Genomic DNA, 27,048 nt, shown 5'->3' on the forward strand with positions numbered 1-27,048 from the left:
GAATTCACATAAGAAGGCATTCTAGAAAGAACATGTCATCTCCTACCTAAGGGCTGGGAGGATAGTGGGAAAAACCTGGTCCTCACAGCAAAGTACAGTACTACTATTCCTATCCTGTATATATGGGCACAGCACCGTACTACTTCTCCTATCCTGTATATATGAGCACAGCACAGTACTACTACTCCTATCCTGTATATATGAGCACAGCACAGTACTACTACTCCTATCCTGTATATATGGGCACAGCACCGTACTACTTCTCCTATCCTGTATATATGAGCACAGCACAGTACTACTACTCCTATCCTGTATATATGGGCACAGCACGGTACTACTTCTCCTATCCTGTATATATGAGCACAGCACAGTACTACTACTCCTATCCTGTATATATGGGTACAGCACAGTACTACTACTCCTATCCTGTATATATGGACACAGCACGGTACTACTACTCCTATCCTGTATATATGGCCACAGCACAGTACTACTACTCCTATCCTGTATATATGGGCACATCACAGTACTACTACTCCTATCCTGTATATATGGGCACAGCACCGTACTACTTCTCCTATCCTGTATATATGAGCACAGCACAGTACTACTACTCCTATCCTGTATATATGGGCACAGCACGGTACTACTTCTCCTATCCTGTATATATGAGCACAGCACAGTACTACTACTCCTATCCTGTATATATGGGCACAGCACCGTACTACTTCTCCTATCCTGTATATATGAGCACAGCACAGTACTACTACTCCTATCCTGTATATATGGGCACAGCACGGTACTACTTCTCCTATCCTGTATATATGAGCACAGCACAGTACTACTACTCCTATCCTGTATATATGGGTACAGCACAGTACTACTACTCCTATCCTGTATATATGGACACAGCACGGTACTACTACTCCTATCCTGTATATATGGCCACAGCACAGTACTACTACTCCTATCCTGTATATATGGGCACATCACAGTACTACTACTCCTATCCTGTATATATGGCCACAGCACAGTACTACTATTCCTATCCTGTATATATGGGCACATCACAGTACTACTACTCCTATCCTGTATATATGGGCACAGCACAGTACTACTACTCCTATCCTGTATATATGGCCACAGCACAGTACTACTACTCATATCCTGTATATATGGCCACAGCACAGTACTACTACTCCTATCCTGTATATATGGCCACAGCACAGTACTACTATTCCTATCCTATATATATGGGCACAGCACAGTACTACTACCCCATCCTGTATATATGGACACAGCACAGTACTACTACTCTTATCCTGTATATATGGACACAGCACAGTACTACTACTCTTATCCTGTATACATGGGTACAGCACAGTACTACTCCTCCTATCCTGTATATATGGGCACAGCACAGTACTACTACTCCTATCCTGTATATATAGGCACAGCACAGTACTACTCCTCCTATCCTGTATATATGTACACAGCACAGTACTACTACTCTTATCCTGTATATATGAGCACAGCACAGTACTACTACTCTTATCCTGTATACATGGGTACAGCACAGTACTACTACTCCTATCCTGTATATATGTGCACACCACAGTACTACTACTCCTACCCTGCATATATGGGCACAGCACGGTACTACTACTCCTATCCTGTATATATGGGCACAGCACAGTACTACTACTCCTATCCTGTATATATGGGCGCAGCACAGTACTACTACTCCTACCCTGCATATATGGGCACAGCACAGTACTACTACTCGCACACTGCATATATGGGCACAGCACGGTACTACTACTCCTATCCTGTATATATGGGCACAGCACAGTACTACTACTCCTATCCTGTATATATGAGCACAGCACAGTACTACTGCTCCTATCCTGTATATATGGGCACAGCACAGTACTACTACTACTATCCTGTATATATGGGCAAAGCAGAGTACTACTACTCCTATCCTGTATATATAGGCACAGCATAGTACTATTACTCCTATTCTGTATATATAGGGACAGCACAGTACTACTATTCCTATCCTGTATATATATAGGCACAGCACAGTACTACTACTCCTATACTCCTATCGTGTAAATATGAGCACAGCAAAGTACTACTACTCCTATCCTGAATATACAGGCACAGAACAGTACTACTACTCCTATACTGTATATATGGGAATAGTACAGTACTACTACTCCTATCCTGTATATATGGGTAGAACACAGTACAACTACTCATATCCCGTATATATGGGTACAGCACAGTACTACTACTCCTATCCTGTATATATGAGCACAGCACAGTACTACTACTCCTATCCTGTATATATGGGTAGAGCACAGTACAACTACTCCTATCGTGTATATATGGAAACAGCACAGTACTACTACTCCTATCCTGTATATATGCGCACAGCACAGTACTACTACTCCTATCCTGTATATATGGGTAGAGCACAGTACAACTACTCCTATCCTGTATATAGGGGCACAGCACAGTACTACTACTCCTATCCTGTATATATGGGTACAGCACAGTACTACTACTCCTATCCTGTATATATGGGCACAGTACAACTACTCCTATCCTGTATATATGGACACATGACAGTACTACTACTCCTATGCCGTATATATGGACACAGCACAGTACTACTACTCCTATCCTGTATATATGGACACAGCACAGTACTACTACTCTTATCCTGTATACATGGGTACAGCACAGTACTACTCCTCCTATCCTGTATATATGGGCACAGCACAGTACTACTACTCCTATCCTGTATATATAGGCACAGCACAGTACTACTACTCCTATCCTGTATATATGGACACAGCACAGTACTACTACTCTTATCCTGTATATATGAGCACAGCACAGTACTACTACTCTTATCCTGTATACATGGGTACAGCACAGTACTACTACTCCTATCCTGTATATATGTGCACACCACAGTACTACTACTCCTACCCTGCATATATGGGCACAGCACGGTACTACTACTCCTATCCTGTATATATGGGCACAGCACAGTACTACTACTCCTATCCTGTATATATGGGCGCAGCACAGTACTACTACTCCTACCCTGCATATATGGGCACAGCACAGTACTACTACTCCTACCCTGCATATATGGGCACAGCACGGTACTACTACTCCTATCCTGTATATATGGGCACAGCACAGTACTACTGCTCCTATCCTGTATATATGGGCACAGCACAGTACTACTACTACTATCCTGTATATATGGGCAAAGCAGAGTACTACTTCTCCTATCCTGTATATATAGGCACAGCATAGTAGTATTACTCCTATTCTGTATATATAGGGACACCACAGTACTACTATTCCTATCCTGTATATATATAGGCACAGCACAGTACTACTACTCCTATCCTGAATATACAGGCACAGAACAGTACTACTACTCCTATACTGTATATATGGGAATAGTACAGTACTACTCCTCCTATCCTGTATATATGGGTAGAAAACAGTACAACTACTCCTATCCCGTATATATGGGTACAGCACAGTACTACTACTCCTATCCTGTATATATGAGCACAGCACAGTACTACTACTCCTATCCTGTATATATGCGCACAGCACAGTACTACTACTCCTATCCTGTATATATGGGTAGAGCACAGTACAACTACTCCTATCCTGTATATAGGGGCACAGCACAGTACTACTACTCCTATCCTGTATATATGGGTACAGCACAGTACTACTACTCCTATCCTGTATATATGGGCACAGTACAACTACTCCTATCCTGTATATATGGACACATGACAGTACTACTACTCCTATGCCGTATATATGGACACAGCACAGTACTACTACTCCTATCCTGTATATATGGACACAGCACAGTACTACTACTCCTATCCTGTATATACAGGCACAGAACAATACTACTACTCCTGTCCTGTATATATGGTCACAGCACAGTACCACTACTCCTATCCTGTATATATGGACACAGCACAGTACTACTACTCCTATCCTGTATATACAGACACAGAACAGTACTACTACTCCTAGCCTGTATATATGGGCACAGCACAGTACTACTACTCCTATCCTGTGTATACAGGCACAGAACAGTACTACTACTCCTATCCTGTATATATGGGTAGAGCACAGTACAACTACTCCTATCCTGTATATAGGGGCACAGCACAGTACTACTACTCCTATCCTGTATATATGGGCACAGCACAGTACTACTACTCCTATCCTGTATATATGGGCACAGTACAACTACTCCTATCCTGTATATATGGACACATGACAGTACTACTACTCCTATGCCGTATATATGGACACAGCACAGTACTACTACTCCTATCCTGTATATATGGACACAGCACAGTACTACTACTCCTATCCTGTATATACAGGCACAGAACAGTACTACTACTCCTGTCCTGTATATATGGTCACAGCACAGTACCACTACTCCTATCCTGTATATATGGACACAGCACAGTACTACTACTCCTATCCTGTATATACAGACACAGAACAGTACTACTACTCCTAGCCTGTATATATGGGCACAGCACAGTACTACTACTCCTATCCTGTGTATACAGGCACAGAACAGTACTACTACTCCTATCCTGTATATACAGGCACAGTACTTCTACTCCTATCCTGTATATACAGGCACAGTACTACTACTCCTATTAATAGGGTTGACAAACATTTTCATTTAAAAATAAATAACACAAATATCTAACACAAGAAATGCTAAATAAATGGATCACTGAGAATAAATGACCAAATAATTCTAGGAATTTTTAAAAAAATTGTGCAACTTTTTGTACTACAATGTGGAAAATAACAACAAGAAGACGACCTGTTAATGGAAGGATTAGAGTCAGGGTTAGTGATGTGATCTGTTATCCCGCTCTCTGACTGTCGGAAGGTCATTGTATCGGGATTGGGGACATCTTCAGAGATGCAACTTTTACTCGCAGCCAGTGACTATAATACCGCAATCCCCACTGCACGACTCCGGCTATACAGAAAATGAGGAAAAGAGGACGTTATTGATAACGCGGGCGTCCCTCGCGGCTGTAATGGGATTTTAGTCTTCTAAATCCCCTTCTGTGCCCTTCACCACTCACATCCGAGCTCCTACCCATCCGAGCAGCCATTAGCCGCTCAATATCCGCCACACACTGACTGCCGCTGCTTAATTATACAGATAATGAGCGGCAGGTGAGAAGCATTTATCAATCCCGCCCCCCATGGTAATATTGCCCCCTGGTCACCCACCGCCTCAAACCCAGAGACACTCACAAAACCCTGCAGCTGCAGAACAGCAACACAGAAGGATAAAAAGCTACAACCAGGGGAGAGAAAAAAGGAGGAAAACAAAATAGAGAGAATGCTAAAGCAGTTATACTCCTGTACGTAGGGGCAGTATTATAGTAGTTATATTCTTGTACATATGGGGCAGTATTATAGTAGTTATATTCTTGTACATAGGGGACAGTATTATAGTAGTTATATTCTTGTACATAGGGGGCAGTATTATAGTAGTTATATTCTTGTACATATGGGGCAGTATTATAGTAGTTATATTCTTGTACATAGGGGGCAGTATTATAGTAGTTATGTTCCTGTACATAGGGGCAGTATTATAGTAGTTATATTCTTGTACATATGGGGCAGTATTATAGTAGTTATATTCTTGTACATATGGGGCAGTATTATAGTAGTTATATTCTTGTACATAGGAGGCAGTATTATAGTAGTTATATTCTTGTACATAGGGGGAGCAGTATTATAGTAGTTATATTCTTGTACATAGGAGACAGTATTATAGTAGTTATATTCTTGTACATAGGGGGAGCAGTATTATAGTAGTTATATTCTTGTACATGGGGGCAGTATTATAGTAGTTATATTCTTGTACATAGGGGGAGCAGTATTATAGTAGTTATGTTCCTGTACATAGGGGCAGTATTATAGTAGTTATATTCTTGTACATAGGGGGCAGTATTATAGTAGTTATATTCCTGTACATAGGGGGCAGTATTATAGTAGTTATATTCTTGTACATAGGAGGCAGTGTTATAGTAGTTCTATTCTTGTACATAGGGGGCAGTATTATAGTAGTTATATTCTTGTACATAGGGGCAGTATTATAGCAGTTATACTCCTGTACATAGGGGGCAGTATTATAGTAGTTATATTCTTGTACATAGGGGGCAGTGTTATAGTAGTTATATTCTTGTACATAGGGGGCAGTATTATAGTAGTTATATTCTTGTACATAGGGGGCAGTATTATAGTAGTTATATTCCTGTACATAGGGGGCAGTATTGTAGTAGATATATTCTTGTACATAGGGGGCAGTATTATAGTAGTTATATTCCTGTACATAGGGGGCAGTATTATAGTAGTTATATTCTTGTACATAGGGGGGCAGTATTATAGTAGTTATATTCCTGTGCATAGGAGGCAGTATTATTGTAGTTATATTCTTGTACATAGGGGGGCAGTATTATAGTAGTTATACTCCTGTACATAGGGGGCAGTATTATAGTAGTTATATTCTTGTACATAGGGGCAGTATTATAGCAGTTATACTCCTGTACATAGAGGGCAGTATTATAGTAGTTATATTCTTGTACATAGGGGGCAGTATTATAGTAGTTATATTCTTGTACATAGGGGGCAGTATTATAGTAGTTATATTCCTGTACACAGGGGGCAGAATTATAGTAGATATATTCTTGTACATAGGGGGAAGTATTATACTAGTTATATTCCTGTACATAGGGGGCAGTATTATAGTAGTTATATTCTTGTACATAGGGGGCAGTATTATAGTAGTTATATTCTTGTACATAGGGGGCAGTATTATAGTAGTTATATTCCTGTACATAGGGCGAAGTATTATAGTAGTTATATTCCTGTACATAGGAGGCAGTATTATAGTAGTTATATTCTTATACATAGGAGCAGTATTATAGTAGTTACAGTCTTGTACATAGGGGGCAGTATTATAGTAGTTATATTCCTGTACATAGGGGGCAGTATTATAGTAGTTATATTCCTGTACATAGAGGGCAGTATTATAGTAGTTATATTCCTGTACATAGGGAGCAGTATTATAGTAGTTATATTCCTGTACATAGAGGGCAGTATTATAGTAGTTATATTCCTGTACATAGGGAGCAGTACTATAGTAGTTATATTCTTGTACATAGGGGCAGTATTATAGTAGTTATATTCTTGTACACAGGGGGCAGTATTATAGTAGTTATATTCTTGTACATAGGGGACAGTATTATAGTAGTTATATTCTTGTACATAGGGGGCAGTATTATAGTAGTTATATTCCTGTACATAGGGGGCAGCATTATAGTAGTTATATTCTTGTACATAGGGGGCAGTATTATAGTAGTTATATTCCTGTACATAGGGGGCAGTATTATAGTAGTTATATTCCTGTACATAGAGGGCAGTATTATAGTAGTTATATTCCTGTACATAGGGAGCAGTACTATAGTAGTTATATTCTTGTACATAGGGGGCAGTATTATAGTAGTTATATTCTTGTACACAGGGGGCAGTATTATAGTAGTTATATTCTTGTACATAGGGGACAGTATTATAGTAGTTATATTCTTGTACATAGGGGGCAGTATTATAGTAGTTATTTTCCTGTACATAGGGGGCAGTATTATAGTAGTTATATTCTTGTACATAGGGGGCAGTATTATAGTAGTTATATTCCTGTACATAGGGGGCAGTATTATAGTAGTTATATTCTTGTACATAGAGGGCAGTATTATAGTAGTTATATTCCTGTACATAGGGAGCAGTATTATAGTAGTTATATTCTTGTACATAGGGGGCAGTATTATAGTAGTTGTATTCCTGTACATAGGGAGCAGTATTATAGTAGTTTTATTCTTGTATATAGGTGCAGTATTATAGTAGTTATATTCCTGTACATAGGGGGCAGTATTATGGTAGTTATATTCTTGTACATAGGGGGCAGTATTATAGTAGTTATATTCTTGTACATAGGGGGCAGTATTATAGTAGTTATATTCTTGTACATAGGGGGCAGTATTATAGCAGTTATATTCTTGTACATAGGGGACAGTATTATAGTAGTTATTTTCTTGTACATAGGGGCAGTATTATAGCAGTTATATTCTTGTACATAGGGGACAGTATTATAGTAGTTATTTTCTTGTACATAGGGGCAGTATTATAGTAGCTATATTCTTGTACATAGGGGGCAGTATTATAGTAGTTATATTCTTGTACACAGGGGACAGTATTATAGTAGTTATATTCTTGTACATAGGGGGCAGTATTATAGTAGTTATATTCTTGTACATAGGGGGCAGTATTATAGTAGTTATATTCTTGTACATAGGGGGCAGTATTATAGCAGTTATATTCTTGTACATAGGGGACAGTATTATTGTAGTTATTTTCTTGTACATAGGGGCAGTATTATAGCAGTTATATTCTTGTACATAGGGGACAGTATTATAGTAGTTATATTCCTGTACATAGAGGGCAGTATTATAGTAGTTATATTCCTGTACATAGGGAGCAGTATTATAGTAGTTATATTCTTGTACATAGGGGGCAGTATTATAGTAGTTATATTCTTGTACACAGGGGGCAGTATTATAGTAGTTATATTCTTGTACATAGGGGACAGTATTATAGTAGTTATATTCTTGTACATAGGGGGCAGTATTATAGTAGTTATTTTCCTGTACATAGGGGGCAGTATTATAGTAGTTATATTCTTGTACATAGGGGGCAGTATTATAGTAGTTATATTCTTGTACATAGGGGGCAGTATTATAGTAGTTATATTCTTGTACATAGGGGGCAGTATTATAGTAGTTGTATTCCTGTACATAGGGAGCAGTATTATAGTAGTTTTATTCTTGTATATAGGGGCAGTATTATAGTAGTTATATTCCTGTACATAGGGGGCAGTATTATGGTAGTTATATTCTTGTACATAGGGGGCAGTATTATAGTAGTTATATTCTTGTACATAGGGGGCAGTATTATAGTAGTTATATTCTTGTACATAGGGGGCAGTATTATAGCAGTTATATTCTTGTACATAGGGGACAGTATTATAGTAGTTATTTTCTTGTACATAGGGGCAGTATTATAGCAGTTATATTCTTGTACATAGGGGACAGCATTATAGTAGTTCTATTCTTGTACATAGGGGGCAGTATTATAGTAGTTATATTCCTGTACATAGGGGGCAGTATTATAGTAGTTATATTCCTGTACATAGGGGGCAGTATTATAGTAGTTATATTCTTGTACATAGGGGGCAGTATTATAGTAGTTATATTCTTGTACATAGGGGACAGTATTATAGTAGCTATATTCTTGTACATAGGGGGCAGTATTATAGTAGTTATATTCTTGTACACAGGGGACAGTATTATAGTAGTTATATTCTTGTACACAGGGGACAGTATTATAGTAGTTATATTCTTTTACATAGGGGGCAGTATTATAGTAGTTATATTCTTGTACATAGGGGGCAGTATTATAGTAGTTATATTCTTGTACATAGGGGGCAGTATTATAGTAGTTATATTCTTGTACATGGGGGGCAGTATTATAGTAGTTATATTCTTGTACATAGGGGGCAGTATTATAGCAGTTATATTCTTGTACATAGGGGACAGTATTATAGTAGTTATTTTCTTGTACATAGGGGCAGTATTATAGCAGTTATATTCTTGTACATAGGGGACAGTATTGTAGTAGTTATATTCTTGTACTGGGATAGTCAGGAGATGGTACATCACACTTGGGGTCTCTCTTGGAGGACACTGTCCTCTCACACGTACAATACTCTGAGTAATGGAGTCTCGCGTGCATTTTAATTAGAGCTGGATGCCTGTTCTGTCGGATCCTCTTGTATTCTGTAAGTGGCTCCATTATTTGATTTATTTTCCCTGCCCTAATTTGTAAAATTGCTTGAAGATAAAGTCAACATCTTTCGCCTCCCGTCTTGCTTTGCTGAATATTAAAGCCACGTCTTTGCGGCCGAGCGTTTTCCCGGGAATAAAATATTTAGAAGTCTGCTTATTGTAATTCTTCACTTAAAGGTTCATAGTGGAGAGATATAAATATCACTGCAGCCTGGAGATGAGGAGAAGTTTTTACAGGAAAGTTTTTCCCCCGTTGAGATTTTTTTCTGAACGGCCGTGACAACAATGTATCATCATGTATCCACCTGGTCGGGTTCTGGAGGGATCTAGAGCCATTGCTCAGACACGTGGAGGCTCTGTGAAAGGCAGAAGATCACTGCTAGACTATGGAGCACTCTATGGAGAATGTCACATGTCAACTGTTATATTCAAGGATTTTTAACTTCTCCAAGTGCACTGGGGGCTTGTTTTTACACTGCTGAGCTCTGTGCTCTCTGCAGCCAATATTAGGTATTGTCCCTGGAGAGATGTGTAATCAGACCTTTGTGTATATTGTTAGCAGCAGGGCTGTGATATATGGATTTATATTGCACTTCTCCAAGTGTACTAGGGGGTGCATCCTCACACTGCTGTGCTCTGTGTTCTCTACAGCCAGTATAAGGTATTATTACTTTAGAGATGTGTAATCAGACATTGGGGCAGATTTACTTACCCGGTCCATTTGCGATCCAGCGGCGCGTTCTGTGCGGTGGATTCGGGTCTTCCGGTGATTCACTAAGCTAGTTCCTCGGCCGTCCACCAGATTTCGCTGCTGCGCTGAAGTTTCCCGAGGCCCGCCGGAATGCCCTGAAATTCACCGGCCTATACCTGGTGAAGGTAAGCACGAGTCCCGCAACACATTTTTTTTAAAATGCGGCGTTTTTTCCGAATCCGTCGGGTTTTCGTTTGGCCACGCCCCCGATTTCCGTTGCGTGCATGCCGATGCGCCAAAATCCGATCGCGTGCGCCAAAATCCCGGGGCAACTTAGGGGAAATCGGCGCAAATCGGAAATATTCGGGTAACACGTCGGGACAACCCCCATTGTGTATGTTGTTATCAGAAGCAGGACTGTGATATATGAATTTATATTCTAGGATTGTAGCTTCTCCAAGTGCATTGGGGTTTGTGTCCTCACGCTGCTGTGCTCTCTGCAGCCAGTGTTATGCATTTTCCATGGAGAGATGTGTAATCATACTGCTGTATATGTTGTTAGTAACAGCAGGATTGTGTAATTTAGATTCATATTCCAGGATTGTAGCTTCTCCAGGGACAATACCTAACACTGTCTACAGAGAGCACAGCAGTGTGAGTACAGTACACGCCCTCAATGTATTTGTATAAACTGCAATCCTGGAATATAATCCATATATCACAGTCCTGCTGCTACTAACAATATACACAGCGGTCTGATTACACATCTCTCCAGGGACAATACATTACTCTGACCGCAGTCTGTATGGTTATAGATGCTGACAGATGCCTCTTAATCACTAAAACTGGGATAGATGATAACAACTATACTTTAGGGAACACCTCTTTAACTCTATTGAAAACCAGAGTTTGTTTTATAATTTTGAAAATGCTTCCCTTGACATAAGTCTTCTGGAAAACGGTGCAGAGACACCTTGATACCTGAGCCGCTCCTTCCCAGAAGTCTCTGGGCTTCATGTTATGTGTCTGGTCTGGTTATGTGTCCATTTACCAATAAGCTCAATGTCCGGCAACAGCTGCAAAAGCAGGAAAAATGTTGGGATTTATAAAAATAGGACATGAAAATATTTAGCTTTCTCTGTTATTTTGTTGCAAGTTTTAACATTCTATGGATATTTTATAAATACTTTTAACCCAGAAACCCCTTTGACGGAGCTGAGCGTTTGCTGGTGGAATGAGAAGCCCAGGTTCGTAGCCCGGGCGTCCGCTGGGCTCGGGATTTGTCTGTCCTGCGTGTATTATGCGGCTGCTCGCGGTGCATTATAAATCGCTGGCTGTGCAGTAATTCTGTCTTGTTAAAATATGTATTAAAACAACATGGCCTGGCAGCGGCTCCTACTCCTGACACTGCTCTTCTCTGGATACTTGGATCAGGTTCTGCTCTCTTGCCTTATCTGCACTTTGTCCCACCTGCAGCCTCCCCGGAGCCCTAATTAAGGACGGGCGTGCGGGTGAGCGGGTGCTGGATTTAGGTCCAAGCTGCACAGTTGGCTGCTGGTTCAGTGTCCAGGACAATTCACCCGTCCAACGAAGGCTTCATCCAAGCCCAGATCCAAGCCAGCTGCGAGGTGACTGCAACCAGGGACTGACTCAGAATCACATCTGTTCCATGGACCCAAAGTTTGGAATTTAAAAGTTCGAAATTATTCTGCTCTAAATCCAATCTGTGCCACAATTTGCATTATTTATATGATATATGCACAAATAATGTACTGTGTGGAAGTAATCACCCTACGGTATATAATGTTCTAGTAACACAATGATATAATTTACAAGTAACCACACTGTGTAGTGTCCTAGTAATACAATGTACAAGTAACCACACTGTGTAGTGTCCTAGTGATACAATGTACAAGTAACCACACTGTGTAGTGTCCAAGTAATACAATGTACAAGTAACCACACTGTGTAGTGTCCTAGTGATACAATATACAAGTAACCACACTGTGTAGTGTCCTAGTGATACAATGTACAAGTAACCACACTGTGTAGTGTCCTAGTGATACAATGTACTAGTAACCACACTGTGTAGTGTCCTAGTGATACAATGTACAAGTAACCACACTGTGTAGTGTCCTAGTGATACAATGTACAAGTAACCACACTGTGTAGTGTCCTAGTGATACAATGTACAAGTAACCACACTGTGTAGTGTCCTAGTGATACAATGTACAAGTAACCACACTGTGTAGTGTCCTATTGATACAATGTACAAGTAATCACACTGTGTAGTGCCCTAGTGATACAATGTACAAGTAACCACACTGTGTAGTGCCCTAGTGATACAATGTACAAGTAACCACACTGTGTAGTGTCCTAGTGATACAATGTACAAGTAACCACACTGTGTAGTGTCCTAGTGATACAATGTACAAGTAACCACACTGTGTAGTGTCCTAGTGATACAAAATACAAGTAACCACACTGTGTGGTGTCCTAGTGATACAATGTACAAGTAACCACACTGTGTAGTGCCCTAGTGATACAATGTACAAGTAACCACACTGTGTAGTGCCCTAGTGATACAATGTACAAGTAACCACACTGTGTGGTGTCCTAGTGATACAATGTACAAGTAACCACACTGTGTAGTGTCCTAGTGATACAATGTACTAGTAACCACACTGTGTAGTGTCCTAGTGATACAATGTACAAGTAACCATACTGTGTAGTGTCCTAGTGATACAATGTACTAGTAACCACACTGTGTAGTGTCCTAGTGATACAATATACAAGTAACCACACTGTGTAGTGTCCTAGTGATACAATGTACAAGTAACCACACTGTGTAGTGTCCTAGTGATACAATGTACAAGTAACCACACTGTGTGGTGTCCTAGTGATACAATGTACAAGTAACCACACTGTGTAGTGTCCTAGTGATACAATGTACAAGTAACCACACTGTGTAGTGTCCTAGTGATACAATGTACAAGTAACCACACTGTGTAGTGTCCTAGTGATACAATGTACAAGTAACCACACTGTGTAGTGTCCTAGTGATACAATGTACTAGTAACCACACTGTGTAGTGCCCTAGTGATACAATGTACAAGTAATCACACTGTGCAGTGCCCTAGTGATACAATGTACAAGTAACCACACTGTGTAGTGTCCTAGTGATACAATGTACAAGTAATCACACTGTGCAGTGCCCTAGTGATACAATGTACAAGTAACCACACTGAGTAGTGCCCTAGTAATACAATGTACAAGTAATCACACTGTGCAGTGCCCTAGTGATACAATGTACAAGTAACCACACTGTGTAGTGTCCTAGTGATACAATGTACAAGTAACCACACTGTGTAGTGCCCTAGTGATACAATGTACAAGTAACCACACTGTGTAGTGTCCTAGTGATACAATGTACTAGTAACCACACTGTGTAGTGCCCTAGTGATACAATGTACAAGTAACCACACTGTGTAGTGTCCTAGTGATACAATATACAAGTAACCACACTGTGTAGTGTCCTAGTGATACAATGTACTAGTAACCACACTGTGTAGTGTCCTAGTGATACAATGTACAAGTAACCACACTGTGTAGTGCCCTAGTGATACAATGTACAAGTAACCACACTGTGTAGTGTCCTAGTGATACAATGTACTAGTAACCACACTGTGTACTGTCCTAGTGATACAATGTACAAGTAACCACACTGTGTAGTGTCCTAGTGATACAATATACAAGTAACCACACTGTGTAGTGTCCTAGTGATACAATATACAAGTAACCACACTGTGTAGTGTCCTAGTTATACAATGTATAAGTAACCACACTGTGTAGTGTCCTAGTGATACAATGTATAAGTAACCACACTGTGTAGTGCCCTAGTGATACAATGTACAAGTAACCACACTGTGTAGTGTCCTAGTGATACAATGTACAAGTAACCACACTGTGTAGTGTCCTAGTGATACAATGCACAAGTAACCACACTGTGTAGTGTCCTAGTGATACAATGTACAAGTAACCACACTGTGTAGTGTCCTAGTGATACAATGTACAAGTAACCACACTGTGTAGTGTCCTAGTGATACAATGTACAAGTAACCACACTGTGTAGTGTCCTAGTGATACAATGTACAGGTAACCACACTGTGTGGTGTCCTAGTGATACAATGTACAAGTAACCACACTGTGTACTGTCCTAGTGATACAATGTACAAGTAACCACACTGTGTAGTGTCCTAGTGATACAATATACAAGTAACCACACTGTGTAGTGTCCTAGTGATACAATGTATAAGTAACCACACTGTGTAGTGTCCTAGTGATACAATGTACAAGTAACCACACTGTGTGGTGTCCTAGTGATACAATGTACAAGTAACCACACTGTGTAGTGTCCTAGTTATACAATATACAAGTAACCACACTGAGTAGTGTCCTAGTGATACAATGTACAAGTAACCACACTGAGTAGTGTCCTAGTGATACAATGTACAGGTAACCACACTGAGTAGTGTCCTAGTGATACAATGTACAAGAAACCACACTGTGTAGTGCCCTAGTGATACAATGTACAAGTAACCACACTGTGTAGTGTTCTAGTGATACAATGTACAAGTAACCACACTGTGTAGTGTCCTAGTGTTACAATGTACAAGTAACCACACTGTGTAGTGTCCTAGTGATACAATGTACAAGTAACCACACTGAGTAGTGTCCTAGTGATACAATGTACAAGTAACCACACTGTGTAGTGCCCTAGTTATACAATGTACAGGTAACCACACTGAGTAGTGTCCTAGTAATACAATGTACAAGTAACCACACTGAGTAGTGTCCTAGTGATACAATGTACAGGTAACCACACTGTGTAGTGTCCTAGTGATACAATGTACAAGTAACCACACTGTGTAGTGTCCTAGTGTTACAATGTACAAGTAACCACACTGTGTAGTGTCCTAGTGATACAATGTACTAGTAACCACACTGTGTAGTGTCCTAGTGATACAATGTACAAGTAACCACACTGTGTAGTGTCCTAGTGATACAATGTACAAGTAACCACACTGTGTAGTGTCCTAGTGATACAATATACAAGTAACCACACTGTGTAGTGTCCTAGTGTTACAATGTACAAGTAACCACACTGTGTAGTGTCCTAGTGATACAATGTACTAGTAACCACACTGTGTAGTGTCCTAGTTATACAATGTACAAGTAACCACACTGTGTAGTGCCCTAGTGATACAATGTACAAGTAACCACACTGTGTAGTTTCCTAGTGATACAATGTACAAGTAACCACACTGTGTAGTGTCCTAGTGATACAATATACAAGTAACCACACTGTGTAGTGTCCTAGTGATACAATGTACAAGTAACCACACTGTGTAGTGTCCTAGTGATACAATGTACAAGTAACCACACTGTGTAGTGTCCTAGTGATACAATGTACTAGTAACCACACTGTGTAGTGTCCTAGTGATACAATGTACAAGTAACCACACTGTGTAGTGTCCTAGTGATACAATGTACAAGTAACCACACTGTTTGGTGTCCTAGTGATACAATGTACTAGTAACCACACTGTGTAGTGTCCTAGTGATGCAATGTACAAGTAACCACACTGTGTAGTGTCCTAGTGATACAATGTACTAGTAACCACACTGTGTAGTGTCCTAGTGATACAATCTACTAGTAACCACACTGTGTAGTGTCCTAGTGATACAATGTATAAGTAACCACACTGTGTAGTGTCCTAGTGATACAATGTATAAGTAACCACACTGTGTAGTGTCCTAGTGATACAATGTACAAGTAACCACACTGTGTAGTGTCCTAGTGATACAATGTACAAGTAACCACACTGTGTAGTGTCCTAGTGATACAATGTACAAGTAACCACACTGTGTAGTGTCCTAGTGATACAATGTACAAGTAACCACACCGTGTAGTTTCCTAGTGATACAATGTACTAGTAACCACACTGTGTAGTGTCCTAGTGATACAATGTACAAGTAACCACACTGTGTAGTGTCCTAGTGATACAATGTACAAGTAACCACACCTTGTAGTGCCCTAGTGATACAATGTACAAGTAACCACACTGTGTAGTGTCCTAGTGATACAATGTACAAGTAACCACACTGTGTAGTGTCCTAGTGATACAATGTACACGTAACCACACTGTGTAGTGCCCTAGTGATACAATGTACTAGTAACCACACTGTGTAGTGTCCTAGTGATACAATGTACTAGTAACCACACTGTGTAGTGTCCTAGTGATACAATGTACACGTAACCACACTGTGTGGTGTCCTAGTGATACAATGTACAAGTAACCACACTGTGTAGTGTCCTAGTGATACAATGTACTAGTAACCACACTGTGTAGTGTCCTAGTGATACAATGTACTAGTAACCACACTGTGTAGTGTCCTAGTGATACAATGTACACGTAACCACACTGTGTGGTGTCCTAGTGATACAATGTACTAGTAACCACACTGTGTAGTGCCCTAGTGATACAATGTACTAGTAACCACACTGTGTAGTGCCCTAGTGATACAATGTACAAGTAACCACACTGTGTAGTGTCCTAGTGATACAATGTACAAGTAACCACACTGTGTAGTGTCCTAGTGATACAATGTACTAGTAACCACACTGTGTAGTGTCCTAGTGATACAATGTACTAGTAACCACACTGTGTAGTGCCCTAGTGATACAATGTACAAGTAACCACAGTGTGTAGTGTCCTAGTGATACAATGTACAAGTAACCACACTGTGTAGTGTCCTAGTGATACAATGTACAAGTAACCACACTGTGTAGTGTCCTAGTGATACAATGTAGTAGTAACCACACTGTGTAGTGTCCTAGTGATACAATGTACAAGTAACCACACTGTGTAGTGTCCTAGTGATACAATGTACAAGTAACCACACTGTGTAGTGCCCTAGTGATACAATGTACTAGTAACCACACTGTGTAGTGCCCTAGTGATACAATGTACAAGTAACCACAGTGTGTAGTGTCCTAGTGATACAATGTACTAGTAACCACACTGTGTAGTGTCCTAGTGATACAATGTACAAGTAACCACACTGTGTAGTGTCCTAGTGATACAATGTACAAGTAACCACACTGTGTAGTGCCCTAGAGATACAATGTACTAGTAACCACACTGTGTAGTGTCCTAGTGATACAATGTACAAGTAACCACACTGTGTAGTGTCCTTGTGATACAATATACAAGTAACCACACTGTGTAGTGTCCTAGTGATACAATGTACTAGTAACCACACTGTGTAGTGTCCTAGTGATACAATGTACAAGTAACCACACTGTGTAGTGTCCTAGTGATACAATGTACAAGTAACCACACTGTGTAGTGCCCTAGTGATACAATGTACAAGTAACCACACTGTGTAGTGTCCTAGTGATACAATATACAAGTAACCACACTGTGTAGTGTCCTAGTGATACAATGTACAAGTAACCACACTGTGTAGTGTCCTAGTGATACAATGTACAAGTAACCACACTGTGTAGTGTCCTAGTGATACAATGTTCTAGTAACCACACTGTGTAGTGTCCTAGTGATACAATATACAAGTAACCACACTGTGTAGTGTCCTAGTGATACAATGTACAAGTAACCACACTGTGTAGTGTCCTAGTGATACAATGTACTAGTAACCACACTGTGTAGTGCCCTAGTGATACAATGTACAAGTAACCACACTGTGTAGTGTCCTAGTGATACAATATACAAGTAACCACACTGTGTAGTGTCCTAGTGATACAATGTACAAGTAACCACACTGTGTAGTGTCCTAGTGATACAATGTACAAGTAACCACACTGTGTAGTGTCCTAGTGATACAATGTACAAGTAACCACACTGTGTAGTGTCCTAATGATACAATATACAAGTAACCACACTGTGTAGTGTCCTAGTGATACAATGTACAAGTAACCACACTGTGTAGTGCATTAGTGATGCAATGTACTAGTAACCACACTGTGTAGTGTCCTAGTGATACAATGTACAAGTAACCACACTGTGTAGTGTCCTAGTGATACAATGTACAAGTAACCACACTGTGTAGTGCCCTAGTGATACAATGTACAAGTAACCACACTGTGTAGTGTCCTAGTGATACAATGTACAAGTAACCACACTGTGTAGTGTCCTAGTGATACAATGTACAAGTAACCACACTGTGTAGTGTCCTAGTGATACAATATACAAGTAACCACACTGAGTAGTGTCCTAGTGATACAATGTACAAGTAACCACACTGTGTAGTGTCCTATTGTTACAATGTATAAGTAACCACACTGTGTAGTGTCCTAGTGATACAATGTACAAGTAACCACAGTGTGTAGTGTCCTAGTGATACAATGTACAAGTAACCACACTGTGTAGTGTCCTAGTGATACAATCTACTAGTAACCACACTGTGTAGTGTCCTAGTGATACAATGTATAAGTAACCACACTGTGTAGTGTCCTAGTGATACAATGTACTAGTAACCACACTGTGTAGTGTCCTAGTGATACAATGTACAAGTAACCACACTGTGTAGTGTCCTAGTTATACAATATACAAGTAACCACACTGTGTAGTTTCCTAGTGATACAATGTTCTAGTAACCACACTGTGTAGTGTCCTAGTGATACAATGTACAAGTAACCACACTGTGTAGTGTCCTAGTGATACAATGTACAAGTAACCCCACTGTGTAGTGTCCTAGTGATACAATGTTCTAGTAACCACACTGTGTAGTTTCCTAGTGATACAATGTTCTAGTAACCACACTGTGTAGTGTCCTAGTGATACAATGTACAAGTAACCACACTGTGTAGTGTCCTAGTGATACAATGTACTAGTAACCACACTGTGTAGTGCCCTAGTGATACAATGTACTAGTAACCACACTGTGTAGTGTCCTAGTGATACAATGTACTAGTAACCACACTGTGTAGTTTCCTAGTGATACAATGTTCTAGTAACCACACTGTGTAGTGTCCTAGTGATACAATGTACAAGTAACCACACTGTGTAGTGTCCTAGTGATACAATGTACAAGTAACCACACTGTGTAGTGTCCTAGTGATACAATGTACAAGTAACCACACTGTGTAGTGTCCTAGTGATACAATGTACAAGTAACCACACTGTGTAGTGCCCTAGTGATACAATGTACAAGTAACCACACTGTGTAGTGTCCTAGTGATACAATGTACTAGTAACCACACTGTGTACTGTCCTAGTGATACAATGTACAAGTAACCACACTGTGTAGTGTCCTAGTGATACAATATACAAGTAACCACACTGTGTAGTGTCCTAGTGATACAATGTATAAGTAACCACACTGTGTAGTGTCCTAGTGATACAATGTATAAGTAACCACACTGTGTAGTGCCCTAGTGATACAATGTACAAGTAACCACACTGTGTAGTGTCCTAGTGATACAATGTACAAGTAACCACACTGTGTAGTGTCCTAGTGATACAATGTACAAGTAACCACACTGTGTAGTGTCCTAGTGATACAATGTACAAGTAACCACACTGTGTACTGTCCTAGTGATACAATGTACAAGTAACCACACTGTGTAGTGTCCTAGTGATACAATATACAAGTAACCACACTGTGTAGTGTCCTAGTGATACAATGTATAAGTAACCACACTGTGTAGTGTCCTAGTGATACAATGTACAAGTAACCACACTGTGTGGTGTCCTAGTGATACAATGTACAAGTAACCACACTGTGTAGTGTCCTAGTTATACAATATACAAGTAACCACACTGAGTAGTGTCCTAGTGATACAATGTACAAGTAACCACACTGATTAGTGTCCTAGTGATACAATGTACAGGTAACCACAGTGAGTAGTGTCCTAGTGATACAATGTACAAGAAACCACACTGTGTAGTGCCCTAGTGATACAATGTACAAGTAACCACACTGTGTAGTGTTCTAGTGATACAATGTACAAGTAACCACACTGTGTAGTGTCCTAGTGTTACAATGTACAAGTAACCACACTGTGTAGTGTCCTAGTGATACAATGTACAAGTAACCACACTGAGTAGTGTCCTAGTGATACAATGTACAAGTAACCACACTGTGTAGTGTCCTAGTGATACAATGTACAAGTAACCACACTGTGTAGTGTCCTAGTGATACAATGTACAAGTAACCACACTGTGTAGTGCCCTAGTTATACAATGTACAGGTAACCACACTGAGTAGTGTCCTAGTAATACAATGTACAAGTAACCACACTGAGTAGTGTCCTAGTGATACAATGTACAGGTAACCACACTGAGTAGTGTCCTAGTGATACAATGTACAAGTAACCACACTGTGTAGTGTCCTAGTGATACAATGTACAAGTAACCACACTGTGTAGTGTCCTAGTGTTACAATGTACAAGTAACCACACTGTGTAGTGTCCTAGTTATACAATGTACAAGTAACCACACTGTGTAGTGTCCTAGTTATACAATGTACAAGTAACCACACTGTGTAGTGTCCTAGTGATACAATGTACAAGTAACCACACTGTGTAGTGTCCTAGTGATACAATGTACAAGTAACCACACTGTGTAGTGTCCTAGTGATACAATGTACTAGTAACCACACTGTGTAGTGTCCTAGTGATACAATGTACAAGTAACCACACTGTGTAGTGTCCTAGTGATACAATGTACAAGTAACCACACTGTTTGGTGTCCTAGTGATACAATGTACTAGTAACCACACTGTGTAGTGTCCTAGTGATACAATGTACTAGTAACCACACTGTGTAGTGTCCTAGTGATACAATGTACAAGTAACCACACTGTGTAGTGTCCTAGTGATACAATGTACTAGTAACCACACTGTGTAGTGTCCTAGTGATACAATCTACTAGTAACCACACTGTGTAGTGTCCTAGTGATACAATGTATAAGTAACCACACTGTGTAGTGTCCTAGTGATACAATGTATAAGTAACCACACTGTGTAGTGTCCTAGTGATACAATGTACAAGTAACCACACTGTGTAGTGTCCTAGTGATACAATGTACAAGTAACCACACTGTGTAGTGTCCTAGTGATACAATGTACAAGTAACCACACTGTGTAGTGTCCTAGTGATACAATGTACAAGTAACCACACTGTGTAGTGTCCTAGTGATACAATGTACACGTAACCACACTGTGTAGTGCCCTAGTGATACAATGTACTAGTAACCACACTGTGTAGTGTCCTAGTGATACAATGTACTAGTAACCACACTGTGTAGTGTCCTAGTGATACAATGTACACGTAACCACACTGTGTGGTGTCCTAGTGATACAATGTACAAGTAACCACACTGTGTAGTGTCCTAGTGATACAATGTACTAGTAACCACACTGTGTAGTGTCCTAGTGATACAATGTACTAGTAACCACACTGTGTAGTGTCCTAGTGATACAATGTACACGTAACCACACTGTGTGGTGTCCTAGTGATACAATGTACTAGTAACCACACTGTGTAGTGCCCTAGTGATAAAATGTACTAGTAACCACACTGTGTAGTGCCCTAGTGATACAATGTACAAGTAACCACACTGTGTAGTGTCCTAGTGATACAATGTACAAGTAACCACACTGTGTAGTGTCCTAGTGATACAATGTACTAGTAACCACACTGTGTAGTGTCCTAGTGATACAATGTACTAGTAACCACACTGTGTAGTGCCCTAGTGATACAATGTACAAGTAACCACACTGTGTAGTGTCCTAGTGATACAATGTACAAGTAACCACACTGTGTAGTGTCCTAGTGATACAATGTAGTAGTAACCACACTGTGTAGTGTCCTAGTGATACAATGTACAAGTAACCACACTGTGTAGTGTCCTAGTGATACAATGTACAAGTAACCACACTGTGTAGTGCCCTAGTGATACAATGTACTAGTAACCACACTGTGTAGTGCCCTAGTGATACAATGTACAAGTAACCACAGTGTGTAGTGTCCTAGTGATACAATGTACTAGTAACCACACTGTGTAGTGCCCTAGTGATACAATGTACAAGTAACCACAGTGTGTAGTGTCCTAGTGATACAATGTACTAGTAACCACACTGTGTAGTGTCCTAGTGATACAATGTACAAGTAACCACACTGTGTAGTGTCCTAGTGATACAATGTACAAGTAACCACACTGTGTAGTGCCCTAGAGATACAATGTACTAGTAACCACACTGTGTAGTGTCCTAGTGATACAATGTACTAGTAACCACACTGTGTAGTGTCCTAGTAATACAATGTACAAGTAACCACACTGTGTAGTGTCCTAGTGATACAATGTACAGGTAACCACACTGTGTAGTGTCCTAGTGATACAAAATACAAGTAACCACACTGTGTGGTGTCCTAGTGATACAATGTACAAGTAACCACACTGTGTAGTGCCCTAGTGATACAATGTACAAGTAACCACACTGTGTAGTGCCCTAGTGATACAATGTACAAGTAACCACACTGTGTGGTGTCCTAGTGATACAATGTACAAGTAACCACACTGTGTAGTGTCCTAGTGATACAATATACAAGTAACCACACTGTGTAGTGTCCTAGTGATACAATGTACAAGTAACCACACTGTGTAGTGTCCTAGTGATACAATGTACAAGTAACCACACTGTGTGGTGTCCTAGTGATACAATGTACAAGTAACCACACTGTGTAGTGTCCTAGTGATACAATATACAAGTAACCACACTGTGTAGTGTCCTAGTGATACAATATACAAGTAACCACACTGTGTGGTGTCCTAGTGATACAATGTACAAGTAACCACACTGTGTAGTGCCCTAGTGATACAATGTACAAGTAACCACACTGTGTGGTGTCCTAGTGATACAATGTACAAGTAACCACACTGTGTAGTGTCCTAGTGATACAATATACAAGTAACCACACTGTGTAGTGTCCTAGTGATACAATGTACAAGTAACCACACTGTGTAGTGTCCTAGTGATACAATGTACAAGTAACCACACTGTGTAGTGTCCTAGTGATACAATGTACTAGTAACCACACTGTGTAGTGCCCTAGTGATACAATGTACAAGTAATCACACTGTGCAGTGCCCTAGTGATACAATGTACAAGTAACCACACTGTGTAGTGTCCTAGTGATACAATGTACAAGTAATCACACTGTGCAGTGCCCTAGTGATACAATGTACAAGTAACCACACTGTGTAGTGTCCTAGTGATACAATGTACAAGTAATCACACTGTGCAGTGCCCTAGTGATACAATGTACAAGTAACCACACTGAGTAGTGCCCTAGTGATACAATGTACAAGTAATCACACTGTGCAGTGCCCTAGTGATACAATGTACAAGTAACCACACTGTGTAGTGTCCTAGTGATACAATGTACAAGTAACCACACTGTGTAGTGCCCTAGTGATACAATGTACAAGTAACCACACTGTGTAGTGTCCTAGTGATACAATGTACTAGTAACCACACTGTGTAGTGTCCTAGTGATACAATGTACTAGTAACCACACTGTGTAGTGCCCTAGTGATACAATGTACAAGTAACCACACTGTGTAGTGTCCTAGTGATACAATATACAAGTAACCACACTGTGTAGTGTCCTAGTGATACAATGTACTAGTAACCACACTGTGTAGTGTCCTAGTGATACAATGTACAAGTAACCACACTGTGTAGTGCCCTAGTGATACAATGTACAAGTAACCACACTGTGTAGTGTCCTAGTGATACAATGTACTAGTAACCACACTGTGTACTGTCCTAGTGATACAATGTACAAGTAACCACACTGTGTAGTGTCCTAGTGATACAATATACAAGTAACCACACTGTGTAGTGTCCTAGTGATACAATGTATAAGTAACCACACTGTGTAGTGTCCTAGTGATACAATGTATAAGTAACCACACTGTGTAGTGCCCTAGTGATACAATGTACAAGTAACCACACTGTGTAGTGTCCTAGTGTTACAATGTACAAGTAACCACACTGTGTAGTGTCCTAGTGATACAATGTACAAGTAACCACACTGAGTAGTGTCCTAGTGATACAATGTACAAGTAACCACACTGTGTAGTGCCCTAGTTATACAATGTACAGGTAACCACACTGAGTAGTGTCCTAGTAATACAATGTACAAGTAACCACACTGAGTAGTGTCCTAGTGATACAATGTACAGGTAACCACACTGTGTAGTGTCCTAGTGATACAATGTACAAGTAACCACACTGTGTAGTGTCCTAGTGTTACAATGTACAAGTAACCACACTGTGTAGTGTCCTAGTGATACAATGTACTAGTAACCACACTGTGTAGTGTCCTAGTGATACAATGTACAAGTAACCACACTGTGTAGTGTCCTAGTGATACAATGTACTAGTAACCACACTGTGTAGTGTCCTAGTTATACAATGTACAAGTAACCACACTGTGTAGTGCCCTAGTGATACAATGTACAAGTAACCACACTGTGTAGTTTCCTAGTGATACAATGTACAAGTAACCACACTGTGTAGTGTCCTAGTGATACAATATACAAGTAACCACACTGTGTAGTGTCCTAGTGATACAATGTACAAGTAACCACACTGTGTAGTGTCCTAGTGATACAATGTACAAGTAACCACACTGTGTAGTGTCCTAGTGATACAATGTACTAGTAACCACACTGTGTAGTGTCCTAGTGATACAATGTACAAGTAACCACACTGTGTAGTGTCCTAGTGATACAATGTACAAGTAACCACACTGTTTGGTGTCCTAGTGATACAATGTACTAGTAACCACACTGTGTAGTGTCCTAGTGATGCAATGTACAAGTAACCACACTGTGTAGTGTCCTAGTGATACAATGTACTAGTAACCACACTGTGTAGTGTCCTAGTGATACAATCTACTAGTAACCACACTGTGTAGTGTCCTAGTGATACAATGTATAAGTAACCACACTGTGTAGTGTCCTAGTGATACAATGTATAAGTAACCACACTGTGTAGTGTCCTAGTGATACAATGTATAAGTAACCACACTGTGTAGTGCCCTAGTGATACAATGTACAAGTAACCCCACTGTGTAGTGTCCTAGTGATACAATGTACTAGTAACCACACTGTGTAGTGTCCTAGTGATACAATGTACAAGTAACCACACTGTGTAGTGTCCTAGTGATACAATGTACTAGTAACCACACTGTGTAGTGTCCTAGTGATACAATGTACAAGTAACCACACTGTGTAGTGTTCTAGTGATACAATGTACAAGTAACCACACTGTGTAGTGTCCTAGTGATACAATGTACAAGTAACCACACTGTGTAGTGTCCTAGTGATACAATGTACAAGTAACCACACTGTGTAGTGTCCTAGTGATACAATGTACAAGTAACCACACTGTGTAGTGTCCTAGTGATACAATGTACTAGTAACCACACTGTGTAGTGTCCTAGTGATACAATGTACAAGTAACCACACTGTGTAGTGTCCTAGTGATACAATGTACAAGTAACCACACTTTGTAGTGCCCTAGTGATACAATGTACAAGTAACCACACTGTGTAGTGTCCTAGTGATACAATGTACAAGTAACCACACTGTGTAGTGTCCTAGTGATACAATGTACACGTAACCACACTGTGTAGTGCCCTAGTGATACAATGTACTAGTAACCACACTGTGTAGTGTCCTAGTGATACAATGTACTAGTAACCACACTGTGTAGTGTCCTAGTGATACAATGTACACGTAACCACACTGTGTGGTGTCCTAGTGATACAATGTACAAGTAACCACACTGTGTAGTGTCCTAGTGATACAATGTACTAGTAACCACACTGTGTAGTGTCCTAGTGATACAATGTACAAGTAACCACACTGTGTAGTGTCCTAGTGATACAATGTACAAGTAACCACACTGTGTAGTGTCCTAGTGATACAATGTACTAGTAACCACACTGTGTAGTGTCCTAGTGATACAATGTACACGTAACCACACTGTGTGGTGTCCTAGTGATACAATGTACTAGTAACCACACTGTGTAGTGCCCTAGTGATACAATGTACTAGTAACCACACTGTGTAGTGCCCTAGTGATACAATGTACAAGTAACCACACTGTGTAGTGTCCTAGTGATACAATGTACAAGTAACCACACTGTGTAGTGTCCTAGTGATACAATGTACTAGTAACCACACTGTGTAGTGTCCTAGTGATACAATATACTAGTAACCACACTGTGTAGTGCCCTAGTGATACA

Source organism: Engystomops pustulosus, chromosome 11, assembly GCF_040894005.1.
Source record: "Engystomops pustulosus chromosome 11, aEngPut4.maternal, whole genome shotgun sequence".
NCBI classification, from domain to species: Eukaryota; Metazoa; Chordata; class Amphibia; order Anura; family Leptodactylidae; genus Engystomops; species Engystomops pustulosus.